Here is a 16,744-nt window from a genome sequence, read left to right as displayed (position 1 = left end):
TCTTGTTTCACTTACTCCAAGGAAATTCTACTAGTTAAAAAAATACTATTTGGCAACCTTCTCTTGGGACCCCTCCCAGCTCTGGCAGTTCTAACTTTTTTGCTATTTTTCTATCTCAATAAACTCTCCTGCTTTACTCGCAAAAAACCAAATTTGCTATTGTAGGTAAGCTATATTGCTATAAATCAAGGTTGTAAGTGCACTAAAATGCGATTGATTTGACTATTTCAATTAAATGAAAGAATACCTTAGCTAATCTTTTTTGCAGAATTAAAAAACTATCAGGCACTTAAATTCACAGTGACTGAGAGAGTAGACTTTTTTTTTTTTAAAGAAGCATAAACTGATTCCTCAAGGGACTTCTTGAATATTAAGATTCTGGAAGTTTCTCTCCCAGCCCCCAGTGGAGGAGCTGAACCACTCTGGTTAGTTAATGTCAGCAGGTCTTTTCAGTAATCCTTTCCACCACCTTGTGATGAGAAGCTCCATTTACAGAGTTTTAAAACAAAAATGCAGTCACCAAAATGTTGCTTCCAATCTGTAATTATAATCATTTGTCCAGTGCTCCAGAAATTAAAATGCCCACCATCTCTCTCCTCTAATCTCTAACACCTCTGAAAGGGAGGATGTATAAAATCACCATCACCACTTTGCAAAGTATTAGCTGAGGTTTTAGTAAAACCATTCAAGGACTGGACACAACAGAGCGCTGAGCCCCAGTCTCCAAATATCACTGATGAGATGTTTTCTAAAGAGCTAGGTGGAGCTGCTATCCTTAGTTATGTGAGGTTGCACCTTATGGTCATTTATTCAAGAGAGGAAAGTGCTTAACACATAGAATGTTCTTTTTTGCTGGAAAGACAAATTCACAGGCCAGCAGAAGAATGTGAAAAAAATAATGGTATCTGAGAACAAGAGAAGAAATATGGCCATAGTATAGAGAAAACAAATCTTAAGGTACTGTTTTTAGAACTATAAAATCAGTCAAATAAAATGTCTTCAGAATTATTGAAGGGGCTATCTAATGAGCACTTTCTAAGGCTAATGGTGGGAGTAAACACTGTTGCAATGGTTCCTTTGGCAAATTCTGCAATATGGATCAAAATCCTTAAAATTATAGCCAAAGGATAGGTAAATCTCGCTGGAGATGGGAACACAGAATTCCTGGATGTGGCCACAGTAGTCAAAGCCCTGACGATCCTTCTACTAGAAGGCAAAACATTCCTAAAGAGATCAAACTGACTTGCACAAACAAGACATTTACCTGAACCCTGAACCTAAAAAAACTGAGCCTCCACGGCATGTGCAGTTATCCTCAACAGACACAGGGGAGTTTGCGGGAACCTGGGGAGGGTGGCAGCCATCCTCAGACGACTGAGATCTACGTGAGCTGTAGCTCAGAAGGCATAGGGAGAGAAGCCCTCAGAGGCTGTGTGGGCATGGGATTGCGGTCACTCACAGAGCTGATCTTCAGTACCTCCACGGACCTAGGCTGCTCCCTAGTCAAGTGTGAAACTCCTGAATAAATGAAAAGACACATTGTCAGGGAAGAATTCAAGAAATCTTGCCCAACGAATTGCTGCTAAAGCTTTAAAAGGAAAAGAAATGGTAGCAATTTTTGCGTAAAAAGTACATGTACAGTTTCAATACATTATTTGATCATTTATGGAGAATATACAAGTCACAAGTCACAATGCTGAGTAAAATAATCTCATTTCACATTTTTGAAAGGACATATTATCAGTCTGTATTTTATGGGTAAGTTGGTATGTGAGCCGCTAGAAAATCTTGAAGACTTTATAAGGTTAGACAATCTTGGATTGTAAATCTTTTTACAACCAAATCTCAGATAGCTTGAGATTTGTTTTATTGTTTTGTCCTTCACCTATGCAAAAAAATTTAAAAAGGAGTGATGGTATTTATCAGAAATGCTTTATGGCAGACCAAAGAGCAAGAAAAAAATCAATGGGTTACTATTTATAAATCACAATTTAGGTGACATAAAGTCTGCAGATGAATAAAGCAAGCATATGCTAATGACAACTATTGATCATAAAAAAAATTACTACGCTCCAGGACAACAAGTTTTCTTTGCTCCATAGGCTGCATGAATGTGTGTCTCAGATGGACCTTACAGAATAACCATCATTTAGCAACCCTAAGACCAAGGTGAGAGCAGAAGTCTCAATACTTTTTAGCATAGGTTGGTGCCTGCCATTTAAAGGGAAAGGCAGGCCTGGTGTAATGGCTCACTTCTGTAGTCCTAGCTACTGAGGAGGTGGAGATGGAGAATCACAGTCTGAGGCCAGCCCCAAGCAAACATGTGATACCACACCTGAAAAACAGCTAAAGCAGAAAGGGTTGGGGGCATAGTTCACGTGGTAGAGCACCTGCTTAGCAGTGTGAGGCTCTAAGACTGACTCCTACTACCACAATAACAAAGGAAGAAAGAAAAAAAGAAAGACATTCGCAACTCTCTGTCCAATAGGGCTAAACTTATTCTAAGAAGACATAATAAGCTCCTATTTCAGCTCTTCATTTAGCAATCTTATAAATAGAATTCATTTTGATTTTTTAAAAAGACCCCATAGAATCATACTTTAGTGAAAACAATTAGCTCTATAAACAAGAAAATATCAGAAAAGATGCACATCAAACCCACAATGTTTCATTTATGTTTGGAAGAATATAGCTGATCTTTTTTTTGGGTGGAGGGCTTGGTGGTATTGAGGCCAAAGGCCTCATGCTTACTAGGCAGGCATTCTACCATTTCAGCCATTCTGCCAGCCCACTTTTTTTGTTTTGTTTTTGGTGATACTGGGGTTTGAACTCAAAGCCTCATGCTTGCACAAGGGCATGCGCCCTACCACTTCAGCCACGTTGCCAGCAGGTGTTTATTATTTTTTTGTTTTTTTTTTTTTGGGGGGGGTACTAGGAATTGAACTCAGGGCCTCACACTTTCTAGGCAGGTGCTCTACTATTTAAGCCACTCTGCCAGCATGAGTTTTCTCTAAATCATTTTAGTTATATAGATTTTGGAATCCTCTACAATAAGTACACCCTACTTTCTGAATTAGAATAGTTAATTTTAAAAGCAAACAGAAATTAGAATAGTTAATTAGAAACATAAACAGGAGTTCAAAGTAGTTTAAACAATATGAACAAAATATCATCTCATGGAAAACAGGAAGAATAACTTAAAAATAAAAATTACAAATAAAAATATTTTAAAAAAGGGTTTCACTAAGGTTCTTACATTTTGACACAAGGGTCTATTTAACTCTCTTAAGGAAATGATCCTAAATGTGGACAGTTATATGTTTATTAAATCCTTTTTTGTAGTAGAAGAAATTCCCTAAATATTCAAGAAAACATATATCTTTTAAATTATGGTTCAACCACTTAATGAAATGCTATCCAGTCACCACACCTTTATCATGGCTTATTGCTGACTTTTGAGAATCTGGGACCATCAAACACAGATTTCAATCTCAAATATATAAACAACACAGTTTAGGAATTTACACCTGTAATCCCAGCACTAGGGAGGCAGATGTAGGAGAATCAACAGTTCCAGGCCAGCCTGGGCTATCAAGAGAGACTCTGTCTCGAAACAAACAAACAAATGACATGAATGAGGACAGAGGATGGTGAGCATTTCCTTGTGGTCTCCTGTGTATTTGTTTTGCTTTTTCACAATTTTTTACTCCAAAGCTTTCCTCACAGGACATTATAAGATTGATTTTCAGAAATAAATATTGTTAAAAAGTGGAAACAAAAAGTTCATAAGCTAAGCATACAACAAAGAAAACAAAACATTGCAAATGTGTGCTCAGACTCAAAGAGGGACTTGAAGAATTCACCCTGACATTGACCTGGTTACCAGGTTTGACTTCCTTGTAAAGTCTGCCAAAGATGCCATGAATGCTTTGATTGCTGTCCCCCTGGTTTCTTGAGGAGGAAGGTAAATAATTCATATCAGAATTCAAAATCCCTGTACCAGACACAGGCTGCACTGCCAACCCCACACAGTGAGGCTCATTCAACAAAGGCCAAGGCTGACTGTACTTGGACCAGGTTGATAGTTTCATAGAGGTAAATTTTTCTAACACATAACTGCATACAAAAAATGATTATAAACCAGCAATGGAGAGATGGAGGTGTTAATCACAAGGGCTAAGAATATGCTCTGCCAGGGGTTATCAGAGAATGACACAGAGCCATGGGACCCCACTCAGGTAACTCCCTCAGGCCCAGGAGCTTGCGGTGTGGCCTCCTGGGTAGACAGCAGCCTTATGCATTATGCTTACTCACACTCTGTACTAAAAATAAGGTAGCGCCATATATTCAGTATTGAATCACTAGAACACTAAAAATAGGACTATGCCAATGGCTTTTTATAGGAGGATATCAATTTTGTTTCCTAGCTCTTACAAAAAACTGGAGTCCCTGTGTTATAGGCCATCTCATTTCCAATGTTCTCTTAGCCCTTTCTCTCCTGCAGGTAGAGCAGCAAATCCATGCAGACACTCCCTTGTGCAAGAACACCCAAGCGCACACACACACACACACACACACACACACACGTGAGTCTATTGCACACACTCTTCCCAGAAGAACTCACCTTGGATATTCAAACCAGTTCTCTCATAGTATCCCCACTGTGAAGTCCTGTGTCCCCGTGTGTGTGTGTGTGCACAGAAAATAAGATGGTAAGAATATACACAAAAGGCCACTATCTATCTTTTTGGAGGTGGTGGAGAGATAGGTTATTATTAGGGTTTTTTTTTTTTTTTTTGCTTACTAGTATTTTCTAAACTTTCCATAACAGAAATAACACTGCCCCTATAATTAGAAGAAAAAGGAATACATTAATCCCTCCTTGTTCGTGGATTTATTACATGCAGTTTTGACCAACTGGTCAAAAATAATAAATTTTAAAAAACAAAAGAAATTTCAAGAACAATTCCCACTCATGCATTATGAAGCTCAGTGGATATTGAGAAGCTGTAAGTCAGTCCTATGTATCCTCAGTTGTGTTTAAATCATTGTGTGATCTACCAAGTGTTTCCCAGCCTTTAATTTTATCAAGATATGCCTCCCAAAAAGCAAATGTTAGGTGCTAAGCACTTATTTTTCTTTTGAATGTTGTTTTGGAATGCCTCTAACTAAAAGTCCCATCAATAATTCAAATGTCCTATATCTCATCTATTTGGGCTGCTATGACAAAATACTTCAGACTAGGTAATTTCTAAACAATGGAAATTTCTCTCTCATATGTCTGGTAAGTCCAGGATCAAGATGACAGCAGACTGAGTGTCTGGTGAGGGTTGTTCCGCATCAAAGATGGCGCCTTGACCAGTGTTGTGGAAGAAGAGAAAAAAGCTCCCTCTGGCCTCTTTTGTAAGAGCACTAAATACCTCCCAAAGGCCTCACTTCTTAAGAACTCCATGTGTACTGGGGAAGGGGACATTCAGACAATAGCACCCTATATCCGAAAATGAATAATCCAGCTCCTTCCCAAAGCTATGTTTCCTATATGCAAAAAGAGCACCATGAGTTTCCCAGCCAAACAACCACTCCTATGTTACACACATCCAATCAGTCACCAACCCCCAATATTTTATACCTTTTCTTTCCCACTTACATTCTCCTTTTATTCCCAAAGTGCCTATTTCTAGTTTTGCCCAACATGCCCCTAGTCCTTTCCAACTTTCTATCAATGTCCTTTGTGACTTTCAATCATGTTTTTACGTGTCCACCAAAGTGAAATTCTCAGCTTTAGCCATAATAATTTAAAATGGTTTCCTGGTTTCAAAATGGTCAAATATCATCCAAATATCCCAACATGGAATCTTGCAAGCCCCAGACTCAAAGGAGCAGAAATTGAAGATTTCATATTCTGCCAGTTTGTACTCCTTGTTCATCACCATACTCTCCCTCCTCCTCCACAGCTCACTCATATCAAACACTACAAGGGTGTCTGAGGTTCATCTCCAACACCCCTTTCACTAGAAAATTTCATGGATTCCATGAACATAATCTTTGTATTGCTTTGGGGAATTATGAAGGTACTTTATAGTCTACTTAGATTTTTCCTATAATATAAATCAATCACTACATGTATTTAAACATACACACACACACACACACAAACATGTCTTCCTTCTTGCATGGTAGGACCATTCATTCATTCAATGTCACTCATCATGCCTATTCAATGTTAAGAACTGCGCCGGGTGCAAGAGACACAATGGTGTGCAAAGCAGACAAGGTTTTATCACTATGGAAGGACATCAGGTTAGTGAGTAAGTAGTAACAATGCAAGATATTATATGCGGAAACAGGGGAAGGACCTGGAACTAGGGGAGTTCCCAGAAGACTCACCTATAAGAAGTCATAATGGAACTGAGAATTTTAGAGCAGAGAAGAGAGTTCAAACAGAGGGAACAGCAAGCAGATATCCAGAGTGTCAGTGAGTTCACTAACAATAAATGCCATGAAGGCCCTGACAGCTCCCTAATTCAACTTTGTTACTTCAGATTCATTTGAAAAATTTAAACATCAGAAATACTCATAACTATTGGCTATATGGAAAAATGAATCAACTCCTTAGTCTCTTATTTTTAGAAAAGTCCAACATGACTCTATTTCATTGTGCAATCCATCATCAAAGTCCCTACCGACAGCCCACGGGGATGCCATTTTCAGTGATTCACTCACGCTAGACATCTGTAATGCACAGTCCTCTTCTTCCATGCCTGGGATACTAGGTGTTGATGCTCAGCCATGCCCAGCCTGTTGGGGACAGGCTCTCTTCAATGAGCAGTAGCTGCAGGACTTGCAGTGCTCTCTCTAGATAAGGAAAAATGGTGCCTCCCCCCACAGCTTTCCTAACTGGGAGGGCTGGCTTGGCTCTTCTCCTAATAGACTTGTTACTCGGAATGCTCTTTGTAATAAATCCCCAGATCAGCAGTCAAACGTTAGGAACCTCTTTCTTTCTGGTCCCCATTCTCTAGCCCTTCCCCTTTCCCTAATCCATGAATAATAAGGAACAGTTGCAGTGAGAATGGAAGAAAGCCTTTCAGGGGAGCTAAGAAGAAAAAGTCTTAGTATATGATAGCTCAGATAAATGTGGAAAAGGACTGAAGAGGTCAATAGAACCAAAGTCAAAATTACTAACTCCATGAAAAATGGGAGGAAAAAAGTTAAGGCCAATTTCTGAGTTATGATGAAATTGGGAAGATGGGCATTCAGAACCTCAACCATCAAAACATTTGCCTTCCTCATTACCTTGTTTGGCTGTGAAGCAAGGTGAGGAGATGTGGCAAAGAGAAAGCATTTCTGAGGGGAAGAGGCTCCAAATGAGAAGGAAGAAAGGCGAGGGCCAGAAAACGCAGAAAGAGAATCAATAAAATTCAAATGAGTGAAAAATACTGAGTGAGAGGCAAAGGCAAACCAAGCAGAGAATGGAAACAAGGCCTCTCTTGTAGTACCTGCACTGCACAGACTCTGCAGAGATGGGGAACTTTCAGCTAGCAGGTTTGTTTTCCTTAAGTAGCAAGACAGCATAGCCTAGAGGCCGAGCTGCCCAGGAAATAAGTCAGGCAGGATGGATGGCAAGCACTGGCACTGCCACTTGCTGCCATGAGCGTTGGAAACTGGAAGCAATGCAGTTTTCAGTGACAAACAAGACTATCCTGCTTTCCTCCCCAGGCAAGCCTATGGCCCTGCTCCTGCTGAGTTCAGTTCCCTCAAGAAGAAGCAAGGAGTGACTGTGTGGGGTCCTCATTAGTGGTACTATCATCCTCAGCAGGACAAGGTCAAGGAGAAATAAACATTTGCTGGACTCCTTTAGTATCTCCCTAGAACACATGGGGCACAGAAAAGCCACATTTTCCCAAATGGCTGAGATACTACTTTCATCTGTTTCTCCACTTGCTTCCACTATAGTCTGTAGCTTTGGCTAAACAACTTGACAATAAAAAACTTAAGTCTGCCTGTGTGTCCTTGTCTTGCCTCAATGCTGCAGCCATTCATGGCAGGTTGTTACCTTCTTAAAAGAATAAGTCACATTTTCTTCATCTCTAACATAGTAATAGTACCTGTGCAAAGCATCTTGTTGACATGGGGCCTAGGGGAACCAAGTCCCCAAAAGCACCCAAAATGCTATGACTACTGGGGTGGCTGCCACAGCTCTGTATTTACTAAAATAAACCCAGTGGAACCCTTGTGGACCAGCTAAAGATGTCTGTTCTCAGCAGGCCTAGCAATTAAGTAATGTAAGCATTTAAAGAGAAGATGTAACACATACCCCTTACCCTGTTACCTATGTTGCCTGATCACCATCTTGGACTGTGTGTCACTTCTCCTTGGAAGTATTGGTAGGTTTGCAGGAGTGCATGGAAAATTCCTCCCGTGCCTCTCTCTCCTCTTCAGAATGAATAAGAACAGAGAGTGTGCCGTGATGCCCGCACGGGGATGTAACCATGCGGTTACATAACCATGTGGTTCTCAAATTGGTTCTGTCCCTTCCCATTGGAAAGGTTTTGACAGTCTTCCTACACATACAAATGCCATTCCCAGAATTAGAATCCCACGCCATGAGCCAGCTCCCAGTGTATAAATTGCTTCCTTGCAGACATGCAACAGACGTGTCCGAGTCTGGACATGGAGCTCACACCTTCTCTGCCAAGGCCACCTCACATGGTATTCAGAACTATGAAGGACACCTTGACAAATGGAGAGCACTTAGAAAACTGGAAAACAAAAAACATCTAACTGCGCAATGTCTCAAGAGAAAGGACAAAACAGAAGGCCCCTAAGTTCATGTGATGCTGTTCAAAGCTGCCAAGTTCAAGGACAGCCGAATCATAATTCTCTAGATCTGGCCTTTCTGTCACTCTCTTGCCTGTCCTGAATGCCCAGCACTATTCTTAGAGATGCTCTGATGTGGTACTCCCAGGGCAAAAATCACTAGCCTCGGTAACAGGGAGAGGTGCTGGATGCCTCCAGCCACCCATCACAGGAGCCAGAAGTCCATAACTGCTCTTTGTAGCTAAAAGCCTGACATGCTGGCCCTCCCACTGTCCAGCCTAAGTTCAACATGCTCCAAGTCCAAAATGGTGTCGTGGAACTGGGCATGGCAGTCCATGCCTGTAATCTCAGCACTGGGGAAGCTGAAGCAGGAGGTTTGTGAGCTACATAGGGAGACTCTGTCTCAAAAAAGAGAGAGGAGGCAATCATGGATGGAGTCACTCCATTAAAAAGCACATCCTGTTGATGACAGGAAAACTGATTTAATATAGGCTGTGGTTTTGAGTCTTACTTAAGAGCAAAGCACCACTGATAAACCCAACACAAAGAACATACTTAGTGAGGTGGGTATATGCTAGCTCCTGACTAATAAAAATGCAGCGAAAGAAATCAAAAACCTCTCTTCTTCATAAAAGAGACCTATGGAGGGGCATAAAACCCCCACCCTACTAAGCACTCTTATGAAACTCTCTGCAATTCATGGATTTGGGATGTGCTCAGGATTTGCTCTGGTTTGGCAGCCCCACCTTTCTACTCTCTGGCCCAGCTGGTTATTGTGAAATGAGAATTGTCTCAGTCATCCAGGAGAGTGATGCAAACCCCTGACTCCTCTCATCAGATCCCCACAGCAATGCCAATATTCGGATCCTATGAAAATTTTGCTCAGTGCCAGGCAGGTCTCTAAGAACATGACATCTATTAACTTGTTAATTTCCATAACAAGCCTGAGTAAGAACAGCTATTCTTACCAATTTACTAATGAGCACTCAAAGGTTAGATAAATTGTGCAAGGTCACATATCTAATGAGCAATCGGGCTGAGATGCAAAATCTGGAATCTGGTGCCAGAGGCTGCTGTATTCATGAAAGCTATGCTACATTTATCTTAAGTAAAACCAGCTTGCTTCTGAGAGCTTCTGAGACCTTCAGGCTCCTTGGCCCTCATCCCCTATGCATCACTCCAGCACATGTTGGATGGGGTCTTTTCTCCAAAGCCCCACTATGAAGAAGAAATGCCAAGAAGGTTTGCACGACACACCAAGAAGCGAACACTGACCCTGTTAATAAGTGAGCTCCTTTTACCTTGGCCATATCTGAAAGAGAACAAAGTTTGTAAGGACCTTAGGCTAAAAATGACAGGAGGAAGGGTTTAGCTAGGGAAATTTTCGTCTGAACCTTTTAAAATCACACACACAGGTTAAATACTTCTTTTCAAGCACATCAGAGCAGCTTTTATAAAAAACACTTTGTAGTTCCCAATACACACGCCTTTGTAAGCTGCGCCCCCTAGTGGTCCGAAAGCAGCTCCACCTCTAACAGGAGCGACATCAACCTCAGGCCTCTCAGTGGGTGCTAAAGAAATAGGAAGGCAGTGGGGAAAACCAGGAGTGGTTTCAAACACCACCCCTGAGATGGGAAATTCTGTCTAGAGTTAAAGTTGATTGCCATAAAAAAAAAAAATCACAAGGAGGATAAAGCTCAAATATTGTCATGACGATGAATCATAACTTGTCATAGTTCATTTCTGGAAGTTTCCCTTTAAAATATTTCCTTTAAAAATATCTGAAGATTTTTAAAAAATATATAATTATCCATGTGTCCCTTCTTCAGAGTGTTCGCCACAGGTTGTGAGTATTTCTAAAACGAGATGATTCTCTACTTTCACTAATGCTGTGTTATTTCCTACCACCCCCCCTCACATAGGTAAAATCACCAAACAGACAGAAACAGCAATGACAACACATGCCCTGCCACAAGAGGAAAACTGGGGCTGACCTTGACCCAGACAGTGACAGAGGACATGTGTAGGGCTATCCTCTCAAACCACCTGCACTAGTCTAGGGCATCCTTTCCCAGTGCAGCCAGACAGCAAAGGTGGATCATGGACGATAAATCTACAAGTATTATAAATGCAATTTTGGGTGCTTTTTATCTTTCTTTCTTTTTTTTTTTGGTAGTACTGGAGTTTGAACTCAGGGCCTCAGTGAACACTCAACTACTTGGGCCATGCCCCTAGCCCTCTTTGCTTTAGTTTGTTTTGTAGGTATGGTCTCACACCTTTGCCCAGGCAGGGCTTGGACAGAAATCCCACTACCTTTGCCTCTCAGTAGCTAGGATTTCAGGAGTAACTATCACACCCTGCTCCTTAGAATTTGTTATGTCTCTCTACATCATTAGGAAGTACAATGGTGCCACACTGAGGTGGAGCTGGCCTTGTGACACCTTGAGCATCAGGCTGAAAAGTCCCCTGGCAGGAGCCCATCCACCAACGCACTACACTCATCCAACCATAGGAAATACAGCTTGACACCCATTCTTCTTGGGTTCTGGGGAGAAGATTCCAAACTCACTTTTGGGAGAGGTTTTCAAAGCTCACTTTTTCCCCCACTCAGACACCTATACCTTGAAACAACTATGGGCTACACATGTGAACCAAACATGAAGATGGTATGATTCAACTAAAAACATCCAAGAGAGACTCCACAGAATGGACCCCAGAAGTGGCTAGTTAAAAGACAAAGTTGAAAAATGACTCTAAAAGACTCAAGAAATACATAATGAATGACTCTAAAGACCCAAGAAATACATATCAAGGTCAATCAAACTTTTCCAGACAGCTTTTTATCACTAACCATCAATGCCGGCTCACTTTGACTCCGTTTAGCACCCCAACCCTCTCTAAGTTATTACTGTCACTCAGTTTAATTATGTGTATCTTAGCCTTCAAAATACATGATCTTCTTTTTGTTGTCGTTTCTACAGTCAGGATCCATTTGGATTTTCCATTTCCAGTGCATTTTTTCTTGCATTTCCAGGTTAAGACAGAGAGGCATCCTAGATGAGCTGTGCCACTCTAATAGGACTGTCAAGGCAGAATAACAGAAACCATTGGGAGTGAGACTTAGGAGGTGTGCCAGGACCAGCCCGTAAATCCTATTTAACAGTGAGGCCTTTGGCATCTTAGAAAGCTTCTAGTCCCTGTAGACCTTGATGGAGGCTTTGGAACGCTCTCAAGTAACTCTGCAGCCCTTGACTCGGTCCTATAACTTCAAACCCTGCATGCACATGCTTACAAATAGGGCTGCCCTGTACCAGGTGTCCCAGCCAGTGCACAGAAGACTGGCCTGGAGACAATGGCTGTGAGTTTGCGCCACCTGGTGGCTATTTCTGCACCAGCTTCATTAAGGAATTTACTGGCTAGTGAAGTCAGCTTGCCCTAATTGATGAAGCAAGATTATGCCTAGAAGTGATTAGAACTGGGGTCTGCAGCATTTCAGATGGACAGAGAGGGTGTCTGGTCAGAGAAAAGAATAAAGGAGGCAGAGAATGTAATAACTGCTCTCCAAGGAGCAGGCACACATGACGTGTGTCTGAGTTTACCTAGCATGAACCATAGTGGGCTTTAGACTCTAGCAATCCTTTTGCCCGAGTCCCCCAAGGGGTCATTGGGTAGAAAGGACTGGCTGAAGCTGTTGAGCTAGCCAGAGCTTCCCTGCAGCTCACTCTGGAGCCTGCAGAAGTCTAGGTAACTAAAATTTACAGAATTTCAGTAAATGTACCTGCAAACATACATATTCTTTGTCCTTTTGCTTTTATTATCTATTATTTACAGGATATATCTGTAACTAGGTTATAAGCAAAGTCCTTGGTTAGTAATATCCTAATCATCAAATTATGAATACGGAGAAAAGTGATTCATTTTACAACAAGCTTGCTTTATCCTTGTGCTTTCCAGAGATGCCTTGTTGCCAAAGGGGATGAATACCACAAAAAATCAGGTAAATGTCACAGTTTAATTTCTTTGATTTACACAAATGTGTTCTAGGTTCTTACAAATGCTGTCTTTGTTCTTGGAGGGACTGAATCACATTCCCAGTTACCAAATCTTATGGTAATATCCAATTCAGCTGATGCTAAAACATAAGACAGCTTCACTATAGACTGAGTTCTCCACCTAGAATGGTGAATGAAAATTCACCAGATTTCGTGGACATAGTTTTTTAAGATAGCAGCAATTTCACAGAAGTTTCTGCCACTAGAACAAATGAGTGAAATCACAGTAAGTTATCATGCTCTCCCCACCGGTTCCTGCACCGTCCTGAGCAGTACTAAATGATCTGCAGGAATTCTGTAACTGGTCCTGCTCACGTGAGTGGGAGTCATTTAGAAGCAGGCACCCTCTTCTCCACTTGCCCCTCACAGGACCCCAGGACTCATCTGCCCATGGGCAACTCCTTCTCTGCAGTTTCTCAGGGATGTCCGAGCTTAGTAGTGGACAAGTGGAAGCAGTGGCTTCTCCTTCTTAGCAGCAGTTATGTTCTATGAAGTCACTATAAATCCTAAATTGCTAAAGAGCTACTAAACCATTGCTTCTAGGTATGAACCTCTGGCCACAAAATTTTTGTCAACAAGTCAATAGTATATATTTTGAAGTGTGCTTCTACTTAAAGAAAATGTATTTAATATATTGTTCATTCATTATATCAACTTGCAGCACAGCCAACAGTGTTGTAACTCATGCTGAATAAAGCCTATCTAACACACACTTTCCTGTTTTCTCTGTACAGCACATCCCAGCTTTCTTGTACTTCGGAACCCTGGACAACACTCCAATATGTGCCATTTTAAACGGCAACATTACCAAGAAAGATAAGAGAACTGGGGAAATGTGGCCCTTGGTTGACTACAGAAAGGACACCTGTTTGCAGAATAGAAGCTGAAACACAAAGGCAGAGCCTTCATTGCCTTACTGCCTGTTCAACTTGCGCTGAGAGTAAAAACTACATGAGTGGTCAACTCTAATGTTTGGCCAGTAAGAGTGTCTGGGAATGACTTTGAAAAGCACCTCAAATGCTGATCTGGGAGTTAACAAATAAATTTTCGTAAATAGGGAACTTGCAACTTTGGAATCCATAAGTAATGAAGACTATATTTCAAAACTCTTGAATTTGAAATTGTCTATCATCTTCTCTAAAGTCAACTCTACGTTTTTCTCACTCTGTAACATAAACAAGGGCCGTGCTAAGTAATCTGCAGTCTCCCAAGCACATAGTATTCCTGCAGCTTTAACTGCTACTCTGTCCATCTTTTTCTCACTGTCTTCCTTGGAAAACTTACAAGCCCCATGTTCCCCTGTGGCCACACATCACAGCATCTTGGGGCACTGGGTGCCATTCCACTAAGAATATTAATAGTCACTATCACAGCATCCAAGTGTAGACTGCTTGGTATATGCCCACCACCATGCTGAACAATTTATAAGTACCTAGTAATTTAATACATACAACCTACTGATAGAGACAATTATTATCCCCTATTTTAAAGGTAAGAAAATGAAGATGAAAACAAGAAGTAACTTGCCCAAGTCACTCAGCCTGTGATTTCTGAGACTCAGAATTCCATGCGAGCTGGGGAAATGGCTCAAGTGGTAGAGTACCTGCTTAGCAAGTGTGAGGCCCTAAGTTCAAACCCCAGTGCCACACAAGAAAAGAAAAGAAATCTCTGTGGGCAATGGGCAACCAGGATGCAGAGCCCACGCTTAGTCCCAAAGCCACTCTCTCAGAATCACTGCTGAGTGATGATGATGCTTCCTTCTGAGGAATGGGGACAGAGATGGAGAAATGGAAAAACAAATATGCACTTCAATCCCTGCCATCTGTATTCAGGAAAAAATATATTTAAATGACACCAAGCACCGCATAGGTAGTTATGTATAATGATGTTTATGAAACTGCATAATTATCTTCTATAACCCAAGAAGGAAGAAAAACCTCTTAAAAATTTGAACATGAATCACAATTTTGAAATATAGTTTCCCATTAACTTTTCTATGTTTATATCTTACTCATTTTTTTTTCTTTTAGGATAAATCTGAGGAGGATAAGGGAAATGTTTATAAAACTTTCCAGGCTAAGGCACATTACATGGTCTAGGAATAATTTCTTTTAAAAAAAGTTTATTTTATTTTCAGTCAGTCTGAAGAAAAGGAAACTAGAAAAAAAAAAAAAAGCCTCTGCTAGGCACTAATGGCTCACGCCTATAATCCTAGCAACTTGGGAGGCAGTGATCACAAGGATCATGGTTCGAAGCCAGCCTCAGCAAATAGTTTGCAAGACCCTAACTGGAAAATTCTGAACATAATAAAGGGCTGGCAAAGTGACTCAAGTGGTAGAGCACTTCCCTAGCAAGCGTGAGGCCCTGAGTTCAAACCCCAGTACTGCACCCTCCAAAAAGCTCATCCAATATTATCATCTACCTTGATTCAGATGGAAGCAGGAAGATAAGCTAAAGACAACAGCTTTTTAATGCTTGTCCAAGAGACTGAACAAGGTAAAATTCATAACTTGAGAAGATATAAATTCAAAATCAAGACAGAAACAAATTCTGACTTGGCCCTAGCCAGGAACACAATCTTCACAGAGTGTGAAAACAACATCTGCGATTTTTGGTTATTACAATCAACAGGACACAGTTTGTATACAGCGAGTCCTTCTAAAAACCTGAGGCTTCTTTCTGTCTCCTCGAGGGACACATGCAACCTTCCTTAGAAATTCCAGAAAGAATCCCAGCATCCAAGACAATCCTGTCCCTTCCTCCAACTGGGGCCATAAAAGGCCTGTCCATTTTGAAGTTGAGAATCAGTAATGAATACATCTTACAGGATGAAGTGGCTTTATTTCAAAAGCAGGTGCTTTTCTGTGTGATGACTAAACCACACACTTTAGATTGTGATTTTGGAATTATTTTATCAGAAAAATCTGCTCCACTGGGATGCTATACTGAGAAGGAATTCAAGGCCCATCTGCCTCCTCAAAGATGCTGTAGTTTATCATCCTTTAATAAACTGTTCTTGTCATGTTGAAACAACAGCCCCTTCTATTTTGGGAAACTCAAAAGGCTGCCTGCCATTTCCGTGCTGTGCATTCCCCAAAAGGAATGAGGGAAGAACCATTACCTAAAGGCACCCTTGAGTCCAAGTGTCTCAATCGCCATTAGTACATGGTCTGCAGGGCCTACAATAACCGTGAAATAGAAAAGTCACTGCCTAGCTTCCCAGCTGAGGAAACTGAAGTCCACACAGGTTAAACAACAGATCCACTGGCCTATGGCTCAGAAGTAGGAAAACTGAAATTAAAACCCCGGCCCTTTGGACACTAAAGACTTGTTCCTTAATGCTTCCTTGCTTACTTGGGTGAGATGAAACGAGAAATTCAATCTTCAAAGAGATCCAAAAGATTATCCAAACCCCAAATGCTCCTTCTGGTTCAGTAAGGGTTTAATAGGAAAAAGTGTCCTTCTTTTGGGAGCAGAGAGAATCGGGCACTGCTTATACCATGTAGGGCTCCTCTAACCAGCCACTTGGTGTACTAAGCTAACTTGCAGGGTTTCTGCAAGATGGCCTCTAGGTGGCGCAATGAGCATGTGATTCCCTGTTCTGAGGCTTGTCTGTTTCTGCCTGGCTGAGTGTTCAAAAGTGAAAACATGACCTTGTCAAAGTTGTTGGCTCCCTGCTGACACAGAAATCATTACTCAACAGTATTTCCAGCTTCTCAACTCTCTGATGCAAGACTGTGGCCTTGGAGAAGCTGCAGGAAAAGTTCTAAAACTGAAAACTAAAAAAGAACCATGGAAAAAAATAAAGGAAACCAATGCTCCTTTTTGGTTGTTCTTTGTTTGAGGTCTTTGTTTTTTAAAAAAAATAACTTTTC

General features: G+C 41.1%; 1 protein-coding gene across 9 annotated transcripts in view; it reads right to left on the bottom strand.

The window, feature by feature from the left end:
- Positions 1-16,744, bottom strand: part of Elmo1 (engulfment and cell motility 1) — a 532,930-nt gene that overhangs the window by 308,589 nt on the left and 207,597 nt on the right. The window contains exon 1 of one of the 9 annotated variants that reach the window (XM_074065286.1): positions 8,315-10,610. The exons of the other annotated variants lie outside the window; for them this stretch is intronic. The gene's annotated coding sequence lies outside the window, so the exon portion shown is untranslated. Of the gene's footprint in view, positions 1-8,314; positions 10,611-16,744 lie in introns of those variants that run through there. 9 annotated transcript variants of the gene reach the window in all.

This window comes from Castor canadensis, chromosome 2 (assembly GCF_047511655.1).
Source record: "Castor canadensis chromosome 2, mCasCan1.hap1v2, whole genome shotgun sequence".
Taxonomy (NCBI): domain Eukaryota; kingdom Metazoa; phylum Chordata; class Mammalia; order Rodentia; family Castoridae; genus Castor; species Castor canadensis.
Note: the sequence above shows the minus strand (reverse complement) of the source record. Positions and strands in the feature narration are given on the sequence as shown.